The 17,375-nt window shown below is 47.4% G+C and overlaps 1 long non-coding RNA gene across 1 annotated transcript in view; it reads left to right on the top strand.

The window, feature by feature from the left end:
• The first annotated feature begins 1,142 nt into the window (after positions 1-1,142).
• The window catches only part of LOC149858363 (uncharacterized), a 63,336-nt gene continuing 47,103 nt past the window's right edge, over positions 1,143-17,375 (top strand). Inside the window, exons 1-2 of the long non-coding RNA XR_016443902.1 lie at positions 1,143-1,495; positions 6,475-7,129. This is a non-coding gene — a long non-coding RNA (uncharacterized LOC149858363). The remainder of the gene's footprint in view (positions 1,496-6,474; positions 7,130-17,375) is intronic.

Here is a 17,375-nt window from a genome sequence, read left to right as displayed (position 1 = left end):
GTAAGGGGAGGTTGGAGCCATGTAATAAGCCGTTAAGGTCCATTGAGTAATGAGACTGAAGCTCAGGAGTGGTTGAGATCTCACTTGAGGATCCAAAGGGAGGCGTCTAGTTTTTAAGTATTTATTTACATCAAGGCTGGTGAAGAAAAGAGGAGAGTGTTTAAAAGACCAAAGACACAATAGGAGCAGGGTGACCACCAGGGGGCATCATGGCCACCCCTGGAGTTCTTCCTTGTTACACCCCCAACATTTGCAATGCCTCCCAGACCAACCTCTCTCTTACAGTTGCTCAGATTGGGTCTGCTTGTGTTTCTGTACAGCAGCATCTTCTGATACTTACTAGTTTTCAGGGTAGGTAGAGTGGAAGAGGAGGCACATACAGAAGAAAAGAGTTTGTAACCAAACTGCTATTGGGACAAGATGTAGGCTTACAGTATCTGGTCCTATTAAAGTAAGGTCCTTTCTCTAAATCTGAGCAAACTTATGGTAAAATTGGACTGATTAAAATCAGTAAGGCTGATTAACCAATAAAGTTTGGGATAGGGCTCCACATGACTGCAGAAACAGACATCACAAATAATAGTGAACTGCAAAGGAGTTAACACAGGAGTGGGCAAAATGCGGCCCATGGGCCAGACGCGGCCTACCAGGCCAGTCTATCTGGCCTGCCTAAAAATTTAGAAAATTAATAGTTATGTTAGAAATAGAATATTGTTAGAAATGCACAGCTTGCATCTTGCACCTGATAAGAAAGAAATACTGCCAAGGACTTTTTTCTTTCCCAGCCTTGCCACAGCCTTTCTCATGCTAATTGCAGACTCTCCCCCAGCTTCTCCCTAGTCTTTCTCATACAGATTACAGAAGCTGGAATTCAATTATCTGTGTCCTTGAAGGGGGGGGGGGGAAGTAAACTTTTGGTGACCTGTTGTAGTTTCTGAGCATGCTTAATTAGCTGATGAATATTTACTTCTCTGCCCTGCATACTTAAGTAGTTAATTATACTATACATGCGATGTATGTAGTGATGTAACTTACATGTATGCTTGTATGAAACGGAAGTAAGCTGTAAGAGTTCCTGTTTCTGCACACGTGCCCAGGAGAAAGATAAATTTCGCTTGCGAATACCAATGCTTGGTCAGAGTAATCTGAGTACTTGACTCTGCTCTGACCTTTGTTTGCAAACAAATATCACCTTTGTGCCGTTTAATGTATGTGTGTCTGTGATTTTTTGCGGGCCTCCAGAGAAACGAACCGCTTTATTCATCAATTGGCAACCGCGGCAGGACGTCTTCTGGATCACCTCGGAACCCAGTGACAAGATCGTCTCTGCCACCACGGGGAGTGCACACCGAGCCGCCTTTTTGGGCTCGCCCAGGGGGCTTGAGACGTGAGTCGGGGTATCCGAGAGATTAAAGGCTCCTGTGCAAAATTTTTGGTTTCTGAGGACACCAGACACACATTCCGGCATTCTGATTGAGATCTCTGGGATACCTGAGTGAGTATACGAGTTCCCTTGCCCAATTTGGTCTGGATCTGGGGACAGAGACATGTTCAATTCGGTTTCATACTGGGAGATTTTTGGCCCGGTATTTGGTGTGCGTAAGACATACTTTTGCAAACAGTCTGTTACTAGGATCTTTTCGTATTTGGTGTGCGTTGGGCGCGCTCTTGTGGGCATTAATATGGGTGCGGGTCGCTCCCGTGTAGAAGACTCAGGTACGCCTTTAGGTTATATATTACAAAACTTCAGTAAATTTGCAAAGTAGGCAGATTATGGGGTGAAGATGACAAAGGGTGATTTAATTAAGTTTTGTCAACTCGAGTGGCCAACATTTGGGGTCCACTGGACCCCGAAAGGATCCTTTGTGCTAAAAGAAGTGATAGCTATCCATGAAATTGTTATGCAGAACGGGTATTGGAATCAGTTTCCTTATATTGATTGTTGGTTGTGGGTGGTTCAAAATCAGCCACCTTGGATTAAGAATTACTTAGTAAAGTCTCATGTGATGGTTGTTAAAGGAAAGACTCGAGGAGGATCAACTGTACTCCCTGAGTCTAATGAGGGGGGGAATTCTGAATTGGCTGAGTATCGGACCCGCTCTCCGGTCGCCCTGTCAGGTAGCGAGGATGAATCAGACACCTCCTCAGGATCCAGTCCCTCTGCACCACCGCTCCCTCCCTCAGGGAAACCACCACCAGCGTATCAAAGCATACCTAATGATTCAGAGCGTGAGCCTCAGCCAAGTGCCCCATCTGAATCAGAGAATAAGGGCTATTATTTGCGCAAGACTGTAGAATCACGGCCGGTGCTGAACTGCCCGATGCGAGAGGTTATTGGAGAGGGGGGCAATGCAACTTTTGTCTACACCCCATTTAGTACTTCAAATTTATTTAACTGGAAGAATCAGAGCCCCTCTTTTCGTGAAGACCCTGAAAAGATGAGGGACTTGTTTCGATCCATTGGGCAAACCCATCGACCCACTTGGGCTGATGTCCAGATGATGCTCCAAACCCTCCTGACCCCGGAGGAGAGGAGATTAGTATTGGGGACAGCAGACCGCATTGCAGCAGCCAGGGTAGAAGCGGAGGGAGCTGTTGGTCGTACTTTGCGTGATACCTGCCCTGTTGAGGAACCGAGATGGGATAATCATACCACAGAAGGAAGAGAGCTGAGTGCACGGTATCTGGGGATTATAGTGGAAGCAATGGGGAAGGCAGTGCCTCGGGTTACTAATCTGTCTAAATTGTATGAAGTGAGACAGGGAAGAGAGGAGGATCCCTCAGCTTTCCTCGGGAGGCTGTATGAGGCGTTCTGCAGGTTTTCGGACCTAGATCCAGAAGCCGCAGATAATCAACGCATGGTAAATCTTATGTTTATTGGTCAGTCCGCTGCTGATATTCGTAAGAAGCTACAGAAAATTGAGGGAGGTGCTGGTAAACCGATTTCAGAGCTGGTGGAAATTGCATATAAGGTGTATGGGAATCGTGAGCAAGTGCAGGAGCGCAAGGAGGATAAAAAGGCTCAGCAACAGATGGCAGCGCTGGCAGCTGCTATAACTGGAGGTAACCCTGGAAAGGCTGGGATACAGAAAGTTGAAGGAGAAGAGAGAGGGTGAACCAAGAGGTCACCTCATGCGGGCAGAGGAAAAGGGTGAGGGCACAGAATGAAGGGGACGGGGATCTAAGACCACTACCCTTCGGTTTGGAGCCCGAGAAGATCCCATGGTAACCATTAGGGTTGGTGGCAAAAACTTTGAAGACTTGGTGGATACTGGGGCTACATTTTCAATGATTCCAGAAAAACCCCCCTGTGCAGGAGCTAGTGAGCAGCATGTTCTTGTGGAAGGGATTGAGGGAACGCAATCCCGACTCTCCGTTTGTAAGCCACTTCTCACCAAAGTGGGGGACCATTTGCTTGAGCACTCCTTTGTATATTCTCCAAGTTGCCCGGTTGCACTACTTGGGCGGGACCTACTCACAAAACTGCAAGCTGAGATTTTTTCAGAGACGACCAGATGGTGGTCCAGCTACCTGTCAAGCAGAGCTCGAACTATCAGATGGCTCTCCTGGAGGACCGACGCTCTGTAGTAAGTTCTGAAGATCACATAACTGGAGTAGACCCTTCGGTATGGGCTGATGGAACCCCTGCACGAGCTAAGTCAGTCTCCCCGGTAAGGATCATACTCAAGGATGGGGAGGGGCCCATTCGGGTAAAGCAGTATCCACTCAGCCAAGCGGCCAGAGTTGGACTCAAGCCGTTAATAGAGAAATACAAGAAGTACGGATGGCTAATGGAAGGGTCCTCACCATATAACACCCCCATTCTTGGAGTGCCGAAGGCAGATGGGGTCTCATACAGACTGGTCCAAGACCTGCGAGCAGTAAATAAGAAGGTCCTTTCAGACCATCCTGTAGTCCCAAACCCACACACGATTTTGACACAAGTACCGGGGGAAGCTGAAATATTTTCAGTGCTAGATTTGAAAGATGCTTTCTTCTCTATTCCCCTTCACCGAGAGAGTCAAAAATTGTTTGCTTTTGAGTGGGAGGACCCAGATACTTTCCATAAAGCCCAACTCATGTGGACAGTTCTTCCACAAGGATTCATAGCAGCCCCCCATATTTTCAGACTTGCCCTTCAGAAGGACTTGGAGGAGTGGAAGGGATCGCACCCCGCAGTGACTCTCCTCCAGTATGTGGATGACCTGCTAGTTGCAAGCCCAAATTTGCAGCTCTGCAAGGAAGCCACCAGGTCACTGTAAAACACTCTAGGGGAAAAAGGATATAAAGTCTCTAGAGAGAAAGCCCAAATATGTCAGCCTCAAGTTACATTTTTGGGATATAAGCTCTCAAAAGGAGTCAGAGCCCTGAGTGCAGATCGCATACAGGCAATCCAAGGTCTAGCCTCACCTAAGTCACCCAAGGAGCTGCGGGCATTCCTAGGACTAACTGGGTTCTGTTGACTATGGATACCAGATTATGGTGGGAGGGCTAGACCACTGTATGACTCCCTGACTAAGGAGAGTCTCACTGAATGGAAATGGACTAAAGAAATGCAGCATGCCTTTGATCTGCTTAAGGCAGCATTAACCCAGCCCCCTGCCCTGGCCATCCCAAATAGTAAAAAGCCATATCGACTGTATGTTCATGAGAATCGAGGGGTCGCATCAGGGGTGCTGACACAGCCATCAGGCCCAACCTGGAGACCTGTGGGATATTACTCAAAGGTTCTAGATCCAGCTGCACTCGGGTGGCCAGCCTGTCTTCGGGCTGTGGCAGCCACAGCGGTGGTTGTTGAAGAAGCCCAGAAGATAGTCATGGGTGCGGACATGGAAATACACACCCCTCATGGAGTTCCCCAGATTCTAGGGACTGAGGGAGGAAAGTTTCTCAACCCCTCCAGACAATCACGGTATGAAATATTTTTGCTCTCTAATCCAGGACTTACTTTCAAACATACTACAGCCTTGAACCCTGCAACCTTGCTGCCGGAGCCAGGGAAACCGACGCATGACTTCCTTGAAGTCCTGAATCAAACCACACAGGTGCGGCCTGATCTTGCTGAGGTCCCAATTGAAGACCCAGATGCTGAATACTTCGTAGATGGCTCCAGCTCTGTCATCGATGGAAAAGGATGAACAGGATGTGCAGTGGTAACCTTGGATAAAGTAGTATGGAGGAAGTCATTGCCGAGCTCATGGTCGGCACAGGCCGCGGAACTCACTGTGCTCACCCGAGCATTACAGCTGGGGACAGGCAGGCGGGTTAATGTATACACTGATTCTCGCTATGCTTTCTCTACAGCTCATGCACACGGACTATTGTGGAAAGAAAGGGGTTTCATTACGGCTTCTGGGAATAAAATTGCTAACGGCCCTCAGATTATCAAGCTACTAGAGGCACTCCACCAGCCTAAAGAGGTAGCAGTCATGTGCGGGCCCATGGGAAGGCTGCTGAGGAAAAGCATAAGCTTGGAAATGCAAAGGCTGATGCGGCAGCAAAAGAAGCCGCATTTATTGGTGGAGAGGCAGAGGAAGTATCCAGGCAGGCCATGTCCCATGCCATATGGCCAGACGTCCAGGATTTAGTCCCGCAGTATTCCCCTGAAGAAGATAAATTTGCACAGAAGGCTTGTGCAGAAAAGAACTCCCAGGGGTGGTGGATAGTACCAGGAGGGAAAGTCATGATACCCAGGCCATTGCTTCGGGAGGTGCTGCAACAGCTCCATGCAAGTACCCATATGGGAGGCTTGGCTATGGGTGATCTAGTGATCTGCCAAGCAGTAGCCCCAGGGCTATATGTAGAAGCTCAGCGTATTGCTACCAGGTGCATCACATGCCAGAAAGTAAACCCTCGAAGGAAACCCCCTGTGCCAATGGGAGGTAGACCCTGGGCAGCGTACCCTGGACAAGCATGGCAGATTGATTTTGCCGAGCTCCCACAGTCCGGACATCATGGGTTTTTACTTGTCATGGTAGATCAGCTCTCCCGTTGGGTCGAGACATGGCCCACCAGGACTGCCACTGCAGCTACAGTAGTGAAATATCTGTTGCAGGAGATCATTCCCTGGTATTCTCTGTCTGAATCCATCGAGTCGGATCAAGGACAACACTTTGTGGGAAAGGTAGTTCAAGAGGTCGCACAAGCCCTCAAGATCACTTGGAAACTACACACACCATGGAGACCACAGAGTTCAGGACAAGTGGAACGCATGAATAGGACCTTAAAGACTCTGCTCACCAAGATCTGTATTGAAGCACGCCTTAAGTGGCCTCAAGCATTGCCGCTAGCTCTTACTTGCATCCGAAACACTCCCCGACGGGGCATTAAATTAACCCCATATGAAATTATGTTTGGCAAACCGCCTCGAGTCTTACCCCCTGGGATGCGAGAGAATGTAACTTTTGAATTAGGTAATAGCGAGCTTCATATGTACGTTATTGCTTTGCAGTCTGTCTTGTCTTCTCTTCACAGGTATGCAGCCTTTCAGCATCTGCCTTTAGATGTTCCGGTACATGACTTCTGCCCGGGAGACTGGGTCTTGGTGCAGCGGTGGAAAAAGGAACCTTTGACTGAGAGGTGGAGTGGCCCTTTCCAGGTACTTCTAACAACCCACACCGCTGTAAAGATTGCTGGCCATGACCGTTGGATACACCATACTCGTGTGAAACGACATCCACGAGCGTCAGAGGACACCAACTCCCAGGACAAACTCACTCCGGAAGCTGAGTCATCCTCGGAACAAGAAGCCAGCAGGTGGAGCTGTGAACCTACTGGTGATCTCCAAGTGCACCTGAGACGGCTTAATCAAAGTTCAGAAAATTAGACAAGAAAGTGACAAAGAAAAAGTTTAGGCTGTATTTGATCTCAAGAAAGGGAGAATATGGTGGGAATCTTAATATGCCTTGTTGTTATCTATGTGGTAAAAGAGGCAGGATTGAATCGCCCTAGCCGCCACCCTATATCCCCGTTTCCCCCAATTGCTCCCCCAGAAGCAAATTTGTATGTTGACATGATGGAAAGAATTGCAGGTACCTTCAATCTCACCAACTGCTGGACCTGTGGCGGACTCCAAGAGGTCGGAGGACGGTAGCCTTGGAGGGCTTTTCCTTTGGCCCCAAAGTGGCTAGTAAGTAGTAAGGCGGATGTTAAGGGTACTAGTTAAGAATGGGGAGCAGAAAGCATCTTGAGGGGGGAATATTGTTAGAAATAGAATATTGTCAGAAATGCACAGCTTGCATCTTGCACCTGATAAGAAAGAAATACTGCCAAGGACTTTTTTCTTTCCCAGCCTTGCCACAGCCTTTCTCATGCTAATTGCAGACTCTCCCCCAGCTTCTCCCTAATCTTTCTCATACAGATTACAGAAGCTGGAATTCAATTATCTGTGTCCTTGAAGCGGGGGGTGGTGGGGGGGGGAGTAAACTTTTGGTGACCTGTTGTAGTTTCTGAGCATGCTTAATTAGCTGATGAATATTTACTTCTCCGCCCTGCATACTTAAGTAGTTAATTATACTATACATGCAATGTATGTAGTGATGTAACTTACATGTATGCTTGTATGAAACGGAAGTAAGCTGTAAGAGTTCCTGTTTCTGCACGCGTGCCCAGGAGAAAGAAGATAAATTTCGCTTGCGAATACCAATGCTTGGTCAGAGTAATCTGAGTACTTGACTCTGCTCTGACCTTTGTTTGCAAACAAATATCACCTTTGTGCCGTTTAATGTATGTGTGTCTATGATTTTTTGCGGGCCTCCAGAGAAACGAACCGCTTTATGCATCAGTTATCTGACCCTGGCCGCCTGTCATGATGCCCTTGATGGCTTGCCAAAACTTAGTAAGTGGGCCTCTGCCCAAAATAATTGCCTGTCTCTGAGTTAACATCTGTTTTTTACCCTTTTTTGCTACCTGATCTCAGATGGGGACAGCCTTTAGGATGATCTAATTTTTGTTACTGCCATTTGTTTGTGGGGTTTTTGTGTTTGTTTTTGTGTGTTTGTTTTGTTTTGTTTTAATTTAAAAATATAATGACCATCAAGCTTGGTCTTTCCTATTGGCTTGTCTTGGCCATCACATTAGTCATGGGCTTTCATACATCTAGTGCTAAAACTTAGCCTGTAGCAAATTGATCCTGTATACATTTGTGAAGCCCCCTCTACACATGCAGATAAAGATGCAATTGGATCTGGTGTGCGGTCTGTGCAGTCTTGCCATGCCACACGTGCAGGGCAGGAGGCACAATTGTAGTGTTGTACACTGGATCTAGTCACGCTCTATAGCTAGTGTAGGGGGAGCCTGATCCTGGGCTCCCAGTGCATCAGCAAGAAGCAGACTCCTACAACTGGAGCCCATACATAGCTGGGACTGAGAGTTCCCATACTCCTGGGGCTTTGGATCCCAGCTACATCTCACCTGCATGGGTCTGTAACAGGGAACCCTAGCCCTGTTACCAGAAAGCAGGCCGGTAAAGACCAGAACTTTCTGGGCATGGCAGGATTAAAAGCTGAGCCTTGCCGGCTAGTCAGATGACCGGAAGAGGGCAGGCCAGAACTATAAAAACCCTGGGCTTGGTGGCAGTTCTCAGGCAGCAGTCAGGGGGAAGGAGTTTGTGCATAAGAGCTCCACAGAGATGCTTGGCTGCCTGTCCAGCTACAGTAGGGGGAACTGCTGATGACTCTCAGAGAAGCTGTGGCAGCCCTACAAGAAGGAACATAACAGACAGTGGGAAACAGGAGCACAGAGCCATAAAGAAAGTGTAAGCTGTAAATTTTTTTTTTTTTATGGTTATAGCCCATGGACTTACTTTTGTATTTTGACTGATAGACCAGTGGTTTGTGGTCAAGGCTGTGGGGGAGGAGGAGACCTCATTAGCACCTTGGGTGCAGTCATAAAAGGCCAAAGAGCCTAGTACACTAGTGGGTGCAGCTGTCTAGGGCTAGTAGCACAGAGCTGGCTGCAGGACTTTGAAGCTGGGTCCCAGTGGGGGAATCTTGGCTAGTAGCCTGAGCCATAAGAAAGGGCTAAGCCTAAGGAGGCAGAAGACCCAACAGCTTGGCATCCAGGGGGTGCAGGGTGAAAGGGGGCCAAAATGCCTGGCTCCATAGTGAAAGCAAAAGGAGGGCCCTGGGCCCAGAGAGGATTAAGGAGCTACAGCCTCAGACTCAAACCCTACCTGGTGGGTTTAGATTGGTAGGCTGAGCTAGAGAAAGATTGGCGGGGGTGGGGGCAAGGCCCAGGGTGGCTGAGAACCCCAACACAGAAGTACAATAGGTAGTCTCCCACTTGTAAGAACATCTAAATAATATTTTACATTGAGACATGGCAGACAAGTAACAGTGGGATACAAGAAGAAAGATAGAAGTAAACCATTAAGGGACTTCAAGGGTCCCCCAAAGGCCACTAAAATGCCACTGGGGAAGGCAGCCTGTTACAGGGTCCAAGTGTTTCGTACACCCCTGAGCCTTGGGGGTTATGGTAGCTGTGGTCCCCAGGGCTCAGGGGTGCACATCTATGGCTAGCAGCCCTACCAGTCCTGCTCCATAGTAGCCAGCTGTGGAATTAGAACATATTTTTGAGGTCTAACATTGTGGCTGATTGGATCTTTTTAGCATGTGGTACCTACTTGGCACATGTCACTGGTTTTATAGTATTTGCACAATTAACCAGTTACTTGTACAATACCTGAAATGTGCAGAGAGGACCGAGATGCTGGAAGTGGACATCCTCTTCAGCACCCTTGGACATCTCTGTTTGCTAATGTTTTACTCTTGTGATGTATGCAATTCTTCAGTTGTTACTCTGTCTAAAACTTTTGCAGCTTCTAAAGCTATACCACGTGTCTAATAAAATAGGACAAAGCTTTTCCTAGAAGCTTCTCTACCAAACTGGCCCAACCAGTGAGTGCTTTTCTGTAAGAGTTGGTCTCTTCATGGTGAAGGGCTTTATTATCACCTGATGTATTGTTTTACCACAAGCAGATTTTCTCTTCTGACTTTAAAGACCATCTTCATCAAATGAAACTTCCTTAATGCTTGTAAAACATTTGTAGGTGTTTTAGCTAATGTTGCAAAGCGTCTCTGGTGACACTTGTCAGACTGATTTTTGAAGACCTTTGACCTTAATTGGATGCTTGTTCCTGTTGAAACTTCTAAACTGGAACAAGAGGGAATGCTTTGCCCTTACACTGCTGTTGAGACTCTTTACAGCTTAGTAATTCAAGATTTCCATAGTTATGGTAGGCTTGTGCAGAGAATTCAAGGTGGTGTAGAAATTCTGGTTTCCTTTCCAAAGAGGCAGGGGAAATTAGTAGAAGCTTATTTATCTCAAGGGATTTAACAGCATCTGAGGATCAAGTGCTAAATAAGCAAAAGGAAGTTGGTTTGGAAAGGAGTCCTGTCACCTGTGGGACACTGGGGAGGTCATGGGTCAAGAAGACCAGTTCAGCCACCTGGGCTGTGGTGCAGAAGTAGGCCGGGCATGGGCCTGCCACACTCCTTTAGAAGAGCAGCAGCTGAAAGAGGTAAAAAAGCTGTAGGAGCAGAAGAGTGGACCAAGGATGAAAGAGTGGGAAGATGGACTGAGACATGGAAGGGGAATAGTGGACTAGACAGTTTCCATGGGGCCCCCACTCATGTTGACAAGTGTCTAACTTTATCCATAGCTTTCCCTACAAGTGGGACACCTTCAGGGTTGCTCCTGTGTGGGTACCCTATTAGGCAGGGATATTCTTGAATTTTCTGGAGCTTCTCCCACAGTATATGGGTGTGCACAACCTCTTCCCCTGGGAGTTCTTCACTGGAACAATGCAGCTTTTCCTCTCCTAGGGCTCTGGGAAATTGCTAAGTGTCTCAGAAATTAATTGTAGCTTATGTTGTCTTAATCTTAGAGGAGAATCCTTTCAGAATTCTTTGAGGACCGTGGTGGGAGTAGGAATGAAGAAGAAAGGGAGTTGAGGGGAGATGGAAAAAGAAGTTGAGTTGTGGGATAGTGATAGTCCACTTCTTCCCATCTTTTAAAGAGAGAAAGGTAGCAGTCTCCCTTGGAAAGTCTTATCCACAGTTGCTGAAGTAGGCTGCAATGTGTTATCCTGAGAAATCCCCCTCTTCCCCTCCTACACACCCTGTCACTCAGTCACCCCAGCCAAAGACCACCATCAGTTACTTGTTAGGGAGCAAAAGCATCTGCTGGTTCATTGCTGTGAAGGAATTGCAAACTTTTCCAGGTCTCTCATCTCTTGCTGGTGTTGAGGAGTTTGTGACCCCTTGCGGAGCTATTTCTAAAGACAAAGAGTTGCTGTCAGTCTTAAAATTTATTCAGCATGCTGGGCACCCTGAGCAAGCTCAGAGGCCCCGAATAAAACTGTTAGAGGCAATTTATAGTTTACAGACAAGATGAGCACGCAGGTGGGAATTTTCCACTGTGAAAGAAAACAAGATATCAGGTCAGTGTGAGAAAATCCTTAATTGTTTCAAAACTGGTTTTTGGCTGCATGCTAACTAATAGGGAGGAGAGCTGTATCTTTGCTTCAGACTTCAAGGCTACTAGGCCTGTGTCTTATCAGCCTATACTTGAGTCTGCTGTAGAAGTTAACTTCTACACTATTATCTATGGTCTTGTTAGTAAATTTCTACAATTCCTCCCTTTGATCCTGGCCTTCAAAGGCCGGGATCACTTTCTACTATACTTAGCATCTAAACACTTCTGGCACTCCAATACTTTAGCGTTAGACATTTCAACGCATTCTTCTATGTTATGCATAGTACAGCTACAACATGTGGATAATACAGAAGGTAGGGTTCCAATACACTGAATACAACAACAGGTTAAAATCAAAAAACATCCAAGAGCAATAATAATAACAATGAGTTTGTGAGCCCATCGTAATCTGGGGAACCAGGATGTTAGGAGAGCCCATGCATCTTGTATACCCCAAGAGGTGTTATCTGTGGTTATGGCATGGAATTGATTAGCCATGTTCTGGATCTTATGAATATCCTTCAATACCTTTCCTGATTCATCTACATAGGTGCAGCAGGTATCATTGACTAAAGTACATACCCCTCCTTGATTAGCAAGAAGTAGGTCTAACGCTAGGCGATTTTGCAAAGTAATATGAGAAATTTGAATTACTTCAGTTTGCAGTCGGGTTAAGGCATCTGTGGTGTTATTAGCTAATACTTCCAGTGAGGCTGAAAGGTTTACAAGAGCCTTTTTAAGTTCAGAAACACCTAGCCAAGGTATGAAGCATCCGGCAAAGGAATGGAACAAGGTAGGTTGCTCAACAAGAGGGTTGAGGCCTGCTGCTCGTCGGAACCGATGTGGGCGGTTTCAGTGCCACCCTTGAAGCAATGTGTTCGGGTGAAGTGTCATGTCGGGGATCACTACGCCCAGGGTGCATGTGCCATACCAGGTGGGTGGCAAATGCTTAAATGCAATTTTTCCACAAAGCTAATAATGCCCCACATGTACAGGTCCATTACCTTGCCATCCGAGAGAGGATGGGTCTAAGGTTATTGCTATATTACAAGCACCTGCTGTGGTGTTTCCTACAAACACAGCAAAACTACCAAGACATGGCTTGTAATAGCACACAGAATCTTCAGGGAGGATTACTTCATTAAGGAACCAGTATTCATAATACCATTTACTATCATTATGGGTGCTCTTGCTAATAGAAGAATAATTGAATGAACCAAGGCCAAGACTGATGAGAGGAATACCTACGCTGGGATGCTTGGGTAGTTGAGTACACACCCAGAAGTTTGAGAAGTTTAGGTTACTCGCGTAGGAATTGGTCACTTTCACAAGAGCGTTATGAGGCCATTCTACATTTTGGTGAGGACTGATAGCTAGTAATTTAGGTGATGACACTCGCCGAACTGAGGTCCCCATTCCACTTTTGAAATAGAATGATTGTTCCACAGGGTTAGTAGTTTTACTTTGGATGTAAGCTTGACTTGCCTCTGTGGTGGGGTCTGCACACCAAATTTCATCGCTATTAGTGTAATACCCATACAGCTTACGCTGACCTGGGGAAGCATTGGACCTGTACATGACAGCAGAAGCCCCTTCAGGCGGGACTTGACTAACTTTGTCTCGAACTTGTTTGGTGTTAGTATACCTTAGTTGGGTGCCAGGATAGACTTCTGCGAACCGGGTGAGACTGCAGGGGCACCTGATTGATGTGGGCAGACAGACTACTAACACAAATGTACTTATGACAGTACTTGCAAGGCACAGATTGTCCATTGACTGTTGGATTTCCGCAGCCGAAGGGGAGGCACATGATGAGGTTCCGTTGGGGTAAACACTGCAGGTTTCACGTGTGTGTGATGAATCCACGAATTCCTTTCGGTGATTTTGATTGCAGAGTGGGTGGTTAGTAGGACTTGGTATGGTCCTTCCCACGTTGGCTCTAGGCAACTTTTCCATCGCGGAACATGGACCCACACATAGTCGCCGGGACTGTAGGGGTGTATCTCGCAATCAAAGGGTACAGGTTGCTGAACGGCAGCACGGCGCTGTAAAGAAGTAAGCTGCTTCTGCAAAGAAATCACATAATGGGTTAAATTCTCATCCCCCTCTAGCAATTCTGTAGCTGAAGGAAGGAAACCAGGGGTAATGGGGGGTGGATGACCAAACAAAAGCTCCTAGGGAGATATCTTAACATCAGCTCTAGGCGTGTTTCACATAGCAAACAGTGCAAGGGGCAATGCCTCGGGCCATCAGAACACACTTTGCCTAGAAGGGTTTTTAGAGTCCGATTTGCCCTTTCCACCCCTCCAGATGATTGAGGGTGATAAGGGGTGTGAAGCTGCCTAGTGACTCCCAACCATGTATAAATTGTTTGTAAGACCTGGGAGGTGAAGTGACCTCCTTGATCTGAGTCAATGACTTGTGGTATGCTAAACTGCGGAATAATGTCCTTTAGAGGTGCGTGAGCAATTTGCTGATGAGAGGCATGGGTGGCAGGAAACGCCTCCACCCAGTGGGTGAGCTGATCTCGCACTACTAAGGCATATCTGTATCCTCGGCACCGGGGAAGTTCGATGAAGTCTATTTGCAGTCTCTCAAATGGTTGATATGCCCAAGGTTGGCCCTCAGGTGGGGCTTTTCTCTCTGAGCTAGAGTTGAACGTTGGGCAGGTGGAGCAGATGCTGGTCACTTGTTTAGCCACTGCATGGATCTCACGGGCAAACCAAACTCGGAGAATGGTTTCAGCTATGGCAGTTGTCCCATAATGACCTTGCTCATGGACGATTTGGCACAGGGGCTGCTGTAATGTTTTAGGCAAGATGGGGCGGTTATCGCTAGTGTACCACAGTCCATCCTTTGAATAAGCCCCATAGAGACGTTTCCAGTCTTCTTCTCCTTTGCATGCTTGCTCGTATCCTTCTAAGGCTCTGGGTGTCTCCCACACAGGAGCAAGGGCGTTGAGACTTAGCGGTTGCTGAGTGGCAGCTTTGGCAGCAGCATCCGCCCACTCATTTCCTTTAGCCTCAGGCGTGCTCCCGCCGGTGTGTGCGGCGACATGTATTACGGCTATCTGTCTGGGTTTCTGGATGGCTTCCAGGAGCTCAGAAACCTGAGTGGAGTTCGCAATCTTTGCTCTGGAAGAAGTAATGAAGCCTTGCTGTTTCCATAATTGCCCGGTGGAGTGGCAAATTCCAAATGCATACTGACTGTCAGTGTATACGTTTAAAGTCATCCTGGTTGCCAGTTCACATGCACGAGTTAAAGCAATCAGTTCAGCTGCTTGTGCACTCAGCCAGGGAGATAAGGGCTTGCTTCAACGATGTGGAAGTCAGTGATGACCACATACCCAGTCCGACAAACTCCAGCTTCTATGTAGGAGGACCCATCCACATAGAAGACTAAGTCAGGATTGTTCAGGGGCACATCAGTGAGGTCATCTCGGGGCTTTTCCATCATGCGAACAACGGTGCAGCAATCGTGATGCGGCTCTCCATCCTCGGGATGAGGCAAAAGCGAGGCCAGGTTGAGGCTAGTACAGCGTGAGATGCGCATGTTTTCGGCAGCTAGCAGAGTCACTTCATACCGGGCTAAATGCTGGTGAGAGAAGGCTTGAGTGAGAGAAGGCTTGAGTCTTTTCTTTAGTCATTAGGGCTTCAACTTCATGAGAAACCCTGCCTTCGAGGGGGTACCCCATGACTAGCTCTTTCGATTGCTCAACAAGCAGTGCTGCCACTTTGCCCCTGGATCTAAGGTGGCAGAGTAATAAGCAATTGGGCGTAGCTGCAGTCCCAGTTTCTGGGTTAGGACTGCTGAAGCTACTCCCCGTCTCTCGTGGACAAACAACACAAACGGCTTCTTGTAGCTGGGGAGTCCTAGAGCAGGGGCTTGTGATAGCTGGTGTTTAACTTGGTGAAAGCATGGTCTAACTCGGGGGTCCATTGAACCACTTCAGGTTCTCCCTTCCGAGTGGTCTGTACCAGAGGCTTAACCATCTCTCCGTAAGCAGGGATCCACGGCCGGCAAAATCCAGCCGCTCCTAAAAAGGCTCGCATATGCCTTTTAGTGGTGGGCTTTGGCAAGTCTTTTATAGCCTTTACCCTTTCATCAGACAATTCCTGCAGTTCCTCTGAGATCACATGCCCCAGGTATGTAACCTTCTTTTGGCAATATTGTAACTTTCCTGGAGATACTTTATGTCTTCTTTCAGCTAATCCTTCTAATAGTCTTAAAGTGTCTGTCCGGCAGCTCACCTGAGTCTGTGATGCTAGTAGTAGGTCATCTACATACTGTACAAGCACTGTATCCGAGGTAAGTATGATACCTTGTAAGTCTCTCATCAGGATTTGGCTGAAGATAGTAGGACTCTCGGTGTATCCTTGGGGAAGTCGTGTCCAGGTTAAATGTTGTTTTCTCTTCTAAGTGAAGGTAAAAAGGTATTGAGACTGGGCTGCAACTGGGATTGAAAAGAAGGCAGCACACAAATCAATTACTGTGAATCGAGTGGCCCACCACGGGATGGAGGTAACAATAGTGGCAGGGTTAGGAACTACGGCAGCTCTGGGAATCACATAATCATTTATAGCACGTAAGTCTTGCACAGAACGATAAACAGGCTTGCCATCCTTTCCTAATTTAGGTTTCCTGACTGGTAACACGGGGGTATTGCAAGGAGACTGACACTCCATTAAAATCCCTTTCCTGATGTATTCATCTATAAGGGGCTGCAAACCTTCTTCTGCTTCTTTATTCAGTGGGTACTGAGGCACGCAAGGCAGGACTCCCCCCTTGGTTTGAATAACAACCAGAGTGGCAGACTTCAGCAGTCCTACATCAGTGGACTGGCCACAATGTGGCTGGCAATCGTTGTAGTTCGACCGGGAAATTTTTCTTCCCCCCGCCCGAGGCCAATGCCCTGGCGAAATAAGGCAGTTTTTCAATTGGTAATTCTAAAGTTATTCCCTCTGGACTACAGCGTAGAGTGGCCCTCAGCTTACACAGTAAGTCCCATCCTAGCAAATTCATAGGAGCATGGGCAGACAACAAAAAGGAGTGTTCACACGACAAGGGTCCCACTTGGACTCGAGAAGGGGCACTCCTGCTAGTTTTGAACAATTCCCCCCCAACTCCCATCACATTCTCAGTTCCTTAATTAGACCTGCATGCTCAAGAGTTGTAGATAATATAGACGTAGTAGCGCCGGTGTCAATTAAACAATCATATCGTTGCTCTCCTACCTGAATTGAGGCAACAGGGTCTCTCTTATTGCAATTTATAGTTACTGCAGGGCAGACTGGGTGAGGGTGGTCAATTGGGTCATTGAGTCCTTCTTTCCTGGGAGTAGCTTTTGACACCGGCTCCTCGCGTCACTGGTCTGGAGGGGGCCCCCGTTCTGAGATGGCTCTGATGTTCATCCCCTTCCTCTGGGGACACTCTCGTTTGAAGTGTCCAGGTTGTTTACAGTAGTAACATACTTCGCTGGCCCTTTGAACTGTGGACCACCCCTCGCCCTGGTTTCTCTGACCTAATCCTCTTCATTGAAACCCTCCCTGGCCCCTTCCCCTGTTCCATCCTCTTCCTGACATGCTGTGCATTGTTCCCTCAACCATTGTACCTACTAGCTTAAAATCTTCCTTTCTCTCCTCCTTTCTTTCCCTCTCCTTTCTCCCATCAAACACATAGCTTGCTATGTTTCTTATCTCTAACATACTCTTTCCTTCCCACCCTGGAGTATACTTGCAGAAATGCTCCTTGATATCGGGAGCACTCTGGTTTACAAAGGCTGATACCAGCGAAGGCACATGCTCTGGTTTATCTACATCAAGATGAACGTATGTCTTGGCTGCCTCACACAAACGGGTAAAGAAGGCATCTGGATGCTCCTTGGGTCCCCGTTTGCATGC

Source organism: Crocodylus siamensis, chromosome 8 (assembly GCF_052110815.1).
Source record: "Crocodylus siamensis isolate JL-2025a chromosome 8, ASM5211081v1, whole genome shotgun sequence".
Lineage (NCBI taxonomy): Eukaryota > Metazoa > Chordata > Crocodylia > Crocodylidae > Crocodylus > Crocodylus siamensis.
Note: the sequence above shows the minus strand (reverse complement) of the source record. Positions and strands in the feature narration are given on the sequence as shown.